This window comes from the organism of the source record quoted next, unplaced genomic scaffold (assembly GCF_019419815.1).
Source record: "Pyrus x bretschneideri cultivar Hongxiangsu unplaced genomic scaffold, Pyrus_bretschneideri_v1 Contig270, whole genome shotgun sequence".
In the NCBI taxonomy this organism is placed as follows: Eukaryota; Viridiplantae; Streptophyta; class Magnoliopsida; order Rosales; family Rosaceae; genus Pyrus; species Pyrus x bretschneideri.
This window is the reverse complement of record NW_025999580.1, coordinates 42,389-49,593: the sequence shown is the minus strand read 5'-3', so window position 1 is coordinate 49,593 and position 7,205 is coordinate 42,389.

Below are 7,205 nucleotides of genomic sequence, written 5' to 3'. Positions count from 1 at the left end.
CCAATGTGGTAGAAACCAACTTTTATAATCCTAGTATTAGGATTCTCTAGTGCTTAACAGCTGATAAGAACGGCCGCCCGACTAAGGTGACGGCCCAAAAGCTTTTGGAGCAAGGATTGTTCCTCACCAGGGAAGAATAGGATAGACCCCATATTGTCCCAACTCCCGAACACTAGTAATGTCAAAACAAAGAAGAAAGAACCAAATGGTTGCAGTTAGGTCCTTAATCAAGAGACCATTGGTGTATGGGAAAGAAAGAAAGCAAGAATTGAGATAAGTAAAGATGAAGAAGAAGTACATTTCATTTCATGTAAAAAGGATTACAACAGATCCTAGCCTAACAACTTTGCATCCTCGGCCAGGGCAGCTATTCTAGAAAAGTAAGTCTGCATAATAATAAAATTTTGCTTGGTTCTCCAAGATACGTGTTGTTATTGGTAAGTTGGTTCTTTGAGTCCTCCACTTCTTGAGAGATATTCTCCATGTCCTCTACTTTCTTGGAAAGATGATTGGTTAGGCTCATCTTCTCGGCCTTGAGTGAAGAAAGTTGATTTTCCAATCTTTGAATCTTGGCGTCAACCACTGCGATCCTATCTTCCATCACTGATCTTTCCTCTACTAACTGTTAGAGTGTGGCTGATGTCTTTGTGTGTTTTTCTTGGAAACATTTAACTTTATTAAATGCTCGCTCCGCCTTTTGATACTGATCCCTCAAGGCCTGCAGATTCTCAAAGAAACTGAGAAATGACTCATATTGAGCCTTTGACAGTAATTGAGCGTTGTAGAGTTCGGTGAGAGCCTTATCAGCATCATGAAGGATCTTAAGACTGAAGGAAGCAGTGAAGTCCCTCTTCATCCAATCCTTGAAAATTTGACGAATATTTTGAAGAAGAAGAGATTCAAATGAAGGTGAAGGAGATTGCAGCTTGGTCTTGATCTGCCCAAACTTCTTGACCAGTTGGGATAAAGACATTGCTAAAGGAGTAGATGATAGAGGTTGAGACATTTCTCCAACACCTTTAGCAGTAGCAGAAAGGGCAGCTTCAGTTGGCAGAGAGGATAAGATTTTTAGAACAAGAGCAGAAATGGAAGTGGTAGCAGTAGTTTTGATCTTCTTCTTAGGCTTAGGGATAGGGGTCTCTGTAACCCTAGAAGCTAGAGGAGGCTGAGGAAGTTACATTAGGCATGGAAGAGATTGGCCCAAGTCATCTCCAGGGCCCTATTGCAAACCAAGAAAAACAAAGTTAGGAAAATGACTATAATTCAAAATAAAGAAAGGTAAGATGAGGGAAGTAATATACCTGAATAGAGCCCAAGGCCTTGGAAGGAGGGGTAGTGACTCCTGGTTGCTGGGGGGGATCACTCCCACTGACTGGGGAAGGAGGAATTATGCCTAAGCCCTCACCAAAGGCCTATGAATATCAAAGATAAAGAGTAAATGTCAGTAACTAAGTTATGGAAAAGAAGATATAAGTGAAGGTACTTTTATACCTAAGCAGGGTCTTGAGTAGAAGGAGGAAGCTTTTTTGTAATGGTTGTTTGATAAGGAGAAACCCGTAGCTAATTACCTCTGAGACCACAAGGATCTTAGGGAATATGGGTTCCTCGAAGGTTGTTGATGCTGGTTGGAATTCCTGCGCAGGTGATGGCTAGGAGAAATAAGACAGAAAATAAGTATAAATAAAAAGGGGTGGTTAAGAGTTAAGATAGAAAAATTCAGACTAGAAGTACTCACCGGATTGCTGTCCTTTTCCACAAAGTGCAACATCTCCCCATTGGACTGGTCAAATTGAGAAGTAGGAGCCACCACTAAGGGATGAGAAGTTGAAGGAATAGAAGAAGAACCGTGCCCGACTTGAGAAGCAGATTCTCAAACCTTAGCCTACAAAAGTGAAAGATAAGTGTTAAAGCTCCAAGATTGGTAAAGATACAAGTCTAAAGAATGAAAAAGAAACATACCTTTGAAGACTTAGCCCGAGGAAGAGAATTTTGCACTATTCGGGGCCTTAGGTGGAGAGATCATTTCTTCCCATGGCTTATTTCAGGTGTTCGGGCAAAGAGTTAAGAAAAGAAAGAGATTAAGGGAATAATCTTGAGAAGCAAGCCATACCTCTAGTGCTGCAAGGGTGGAATCTTGCATATCCTTGGCCTTTTGATACATCTCGGCCCCTAGTGGATCCTCCCTTGAAATAATGTTAGGCTTCTTGGTTACTTGAGGCCCTAGATTCGACGAAAATGAAGTTATTAGCTCTTAAACACAAAAATGCAAGTAAGAAGGGAAGGTTGAAACAAAATTCACTTACTGGAAGCTTTCTGTTTCTTCTTACCCACGCCCGCCTCAACCATAGAAGCAGAAGACTTGGAGGATTTAACGGCCTGTGCCCTTGCTCTTTTCTTTAAAGGGGTTTCCCGCTGACTAGGGGTGGAGAGTTGAGCTCAATATCGCTCTTTAGGCTCAGACTCAGAAGTTTCTACTACTGTTGCCCGAGTCCGACGCATTGCCTGATGCTCCACTACAAGTTCTGTCTTACCCTCAGAGTCTCCAAGTAACTCTGAAACATCCCCACTTGCTCCATCATTTTGTCTTTCTGCTTCAGCCATGGCTTTTTGAAGAACAAAGGCATCCCCAACCTCTTCATCTTGCCCGACATCCATCTCGGCGAGGTTGCCTTGAGCTGCAAGTGTACAGAAACCAAGAAAAGTATTAGAAGAAGGTAGATTTATAAAATTTCATAAAATTACAAGTTAAAAATGTAAGAGGTACCTATCATAAGGAGTTGGTTCTTCTGATGAATCATTTCCTTCCAACTTTTAAGCTCACTCGGCTTAGGATAAGACTTGATGGACAGATGCTTGAAAATGCAGTTATGTGCTTCGCGTAAGTTTCCTCCATACTTCTTAGTCCACCTTGCTGCCCACCAAGAAGCGAAGCTTGAAGTACATTCGAAATTGAGGGCTATAGGTTTTCTGGCAACCTTGCTCATGACCTCAAGGCTGTGTCAGGCAGCTTAGAAAATGACTTTTGGTGGGGAGTGAAGACGATATGAGGTGCCACATTGAACAGAGTCAAAGAATGGGATTGGAATAGCTTGTCTGAAGCCCAGCAACCTGTTACAGAAGTTTGGATGATAAACTTCTAGCCCGCGCTCGTAAAGGTCGCTTCTCACACCCTAAGCCAGGTCCCTCGACTGGATGCAGCTGATAAATTTCTCCCTACATAAGGGGCTGGTGTCTTCTCCAAATCCGTCTTGAAAAGCTTAGTCAGAAAACCAAGGATACCTTATAAGAACTGAAGCTCTCCACACCAAGTCTGCCCGAGTCCTGTAAACTCTAAAGAAATAGAGACGAGCGAATGTACAGTGATTGGTTGGAGAACCTTCAGTTATAATTTGGGCAAGAGCAACTCCTTTGGGGAATTCAAAGTTGGGAGCCCGAAGCTCGAGGAAATACCATTGAAGCCAAAGCTGAATCGTCCAAGTAGGACCATTAAAGTTGGTTTCAAATAGTTCACCCTTAGTAATCTCATACAGGAGATGATAGAGATGAGTAAGGAGGAAGGGGCCCATTGCCATATCATCAAAATTATGCAGAACATTTACTAAAAGGATCTACTGGACTTTTACTCCATTGAACTTGTTGGGGAAAACATGCTTGTTGAGCCAGTATAGTAGAAAATACATATGCTTCTGATCTTTGTTGGTGTTGGAGGATGAGGGGCCAAATTCTTTTTTCACAAACGGGATAAAACCCGTGAAAAAAGTGCCATAACTCTTGAATGTCGTAGAGTTATACTCCAATTGAATTATAGGACCAAAGTTGCCTGAGCTCTCAGCAGTTAGGAGAGAATGAGGTGCCCAATCATGAGTGACGCTTATAACCCTGCCCGAGAGCCCAAGCCCGAAAACCTGCACCATATCTAGGATAATCAAGGTCATTGGACCCATCCTAAAGTCAAAGGTATTGGCGCTCGAGTTACAGAAAATGAGTACAGTTGTCAGCAACTCGGGCTTAGCAATCACAATTGACTTGGACAACATTATCAGCTCATAAGTTTTGCTGTTCATCCATTTCCTTTTAAAGATGGGCTTGAGCTCGTTTATCGATTATGTCCATGCCTCATCCTTCATAAGTGGGAAGCCGCGATGGTGGTTTGACCATTTAGAAGAAGAAATGCCCGACTTAGCCTGAAATGGGTTAGGGGTATACCAATTCTCCCTAGTCATGTTGTTTTTAATCGAAATTAGGATTGGATAAGTCCATGCAGGTCCCAAGGAGTGTACTCATCCTTCCTTGAAGAAAAGTTCAGTGTGCAAGCTTACCTGATGGCGATGCAGACCATTGAGTAAACGGCGGATGGTGGAAATGCCTGCACCAGATTCGCAGGAAGATTGAGTTCGAGCAACTTTGGGTGCCATTGGATGATTTTAAGGAGAAGATGGGAAGAAAAGTTGGAATTAGAAGTAAAGACTGAGAAAGAATGAGAGAAGTTTTTGGAAAGTCTGAAGGCTCTGAGAATTCTGGGAAGTTTTGGGAATTCGAAAGTTTGAAGTTACTAAGGTATTTAGCCAAAGGGTCTAAGTGAGAATTATATAGTGAGCAGTTAATTGACAATGGAATTCGTGGGTTAGTGCAAAGGTTTAGTTCATCATGGCTGTTTTAGCAAGTCCCGAGTAAAGGCATGCGACGACTATTTAATCATTAGCGTCTTGGGTTGCAGACTCAACAATGATTAAAGAGGGCACTGTTTGGGTTAATATTTGAACATTGGGCTTAGATGAAGAAAACCCTAAGAGTGCCTAATTAAAGGGGATCTTCCCGAAGCCTAGCATCAAGCCCAATGGCAGATTGAAGCCTTCTTAGCCAAGATATAGGCTATGTGCTTACCATTAAAGTGATAAGTGATGAAGACTAACCTATTACCATCCAAAGAACACTTTCTAGTGGCATTCCAATTAAAAAATTGATGACTCACTACCCTTCAAGTGCTTTCAGGCAAGAATAAAGTTACAGCAGTTGGGCTAATTTGCTTATAAAATGAGGAAGAGACCCTAGAGACAAGGATACTCAACCAATCAAACAAACAAATATACAAACTTTGCTCTTAAGCCAGATTTACATCCAAAAGCTGAAATCAACCCAGATTCAGTCCTTTTTTAGTGACAAGCTATCTCTTATCCAGTTTAAAGCTCTGCTATCTCGCTTAGTGGCGTAGTATTGATTCCCTCGTGTAAACTTGTTTACCATCCAACCATTTTTAGCATATAAACCCTTGTTAATTCAAAGAGAAGCAACTGCAAGAAGTTCAACCTTGCTATACAAGGTGAAATCTTGCGCAAAGCTCTTTGTTTGTTTACTAAGTTAATAGATCTATTACTTAATGCATTCTCCAGTATGTATTCAAGTCATATCCACCTGCTTTCCTACTTTAAGAGTCTTATTTTTATGAGGATCTAGTTAGTTTAATGAATATGTCTTCATTAAAAGCAATCTAGGACCAAACAAATGACTTAAAGGGCTTTGGACTTCCTTCATTTGAACATACAAAACCATGAACTAAAAGTCCTTGTTTACAAGGCAAGAAAAAGAATTGAATGTGGACTTAACCTATCTGCAACAATCCTTTGATAACAAGAAGTCCGAGTAACTTGGGATGTAAGTAATCGACTTAAAATACTCTTGTTCTACATCTGCTATACTGAGATAGCAATGGCACACCTAGCACGTAGTTAGTTTTGATTGCGAGCCTCAAGGCCTACACCTACGGCAAAGGCACCTTTCAGAACTAACTCTGTCCTCTTCTTGTAGCACATCAACAAGTAGGGGCCTGACTACACCTCCAAAGTGCCAATCTTTTGGAGAGCTGTGCTGAGGTCCGAGGATCATTCTCCAAAGAAATCTTCACCCAAACAGCACCTCTTCTTTCATTGAGGGAAAAAGAAAAATACAGCATGGCACTTGTAGACTCCTTTATTGGATCCTGTATTTGTATGAGAACCCCTACCTTGTTGAGCCTATTAAGAATAAGAGGTCTAATAATAGGGCTGGCCCAATAATTAATTCATGTTGAGGTAAGGGTTGTCTAAATTTAAGAAGTGGGCTTTCTGAATTTCAAAGTTGGAACTTCGAAGAGGAGTTTTCATAGAATTATACGAGCTAAAGGTCCATTACCAACAACAACAATATTATCCACAACTTGGTAATTACCAAATGCATAATTCATCATCTGGGATTTTTTCATAAGACAGTTTTGGTATTAGTTGGAGTGAGGTAGGATATTTGAACTAGAGTAATGCTATTCATACCATATTTTTATACCACATTTCTATACCACCTTAGGTGGCATCTGATGTGGACAACCACATCATTTGAAAAATTTGCAAAACCCAAGGAAATGAAGGAAAAAGATACCTTGTATACCACAATCATCATTTAATTAACTAGTTTTTTTTTTTTTAATTATTAGTTTATGAAATAATGAACTAAATTTAAAAATCTGATTAATTCAAATGATGTGGCTGTCCACATCAAATGCCACCTAAGGTGGTATGAAAATGTGATACAAAAATATGGTATGAATAACATTACCCTTTGAACTATTATTTCTCTTTGTCTATGGCCAATGTGGGATTCAACTTGCCCCTTTATGTGTGGGACACAATTAGTGGGTCACACATGGGAGATACACACATCGACAACAACGTGGTGTCAAGGGGACTCACCCTATGCGTAGGGCCAAAAGACCCACCATTATCGCGAGAGGTCAAGGGGGCCCACCTATCACGTGGCAGTACGAGCTCGCTCCATATGTAGCCAAGGGGACTCACCATAAGCATGAGGTTAAGGGACCCACCTATCATGTGGTAGTACAAACCCGCTATCTGGCTCTGATACCATGACAAGAGATGGGTCAAAGGCCCACCTCCAACAATACCGATAGTGTACCAAACTTGGTAATTACCACTTACACAATTCGTTAGGTGTGAGATTTTATCACAGAAGATCTTGATGATATTTAAACTATTATCTCTCTTTCTAGGCCGATGTGGGATTCAATAGTTTCTATAATGCATAGAGCAACATGAATGACAATATTGTATCTAAATATCTACACCATATTAATATTGTTATAGTGACATATTGGTACTCATTGGAAAGCTTAATTATTTAGCATTTTGGTTTATTATTATTTAAGGATATTTTGGTAT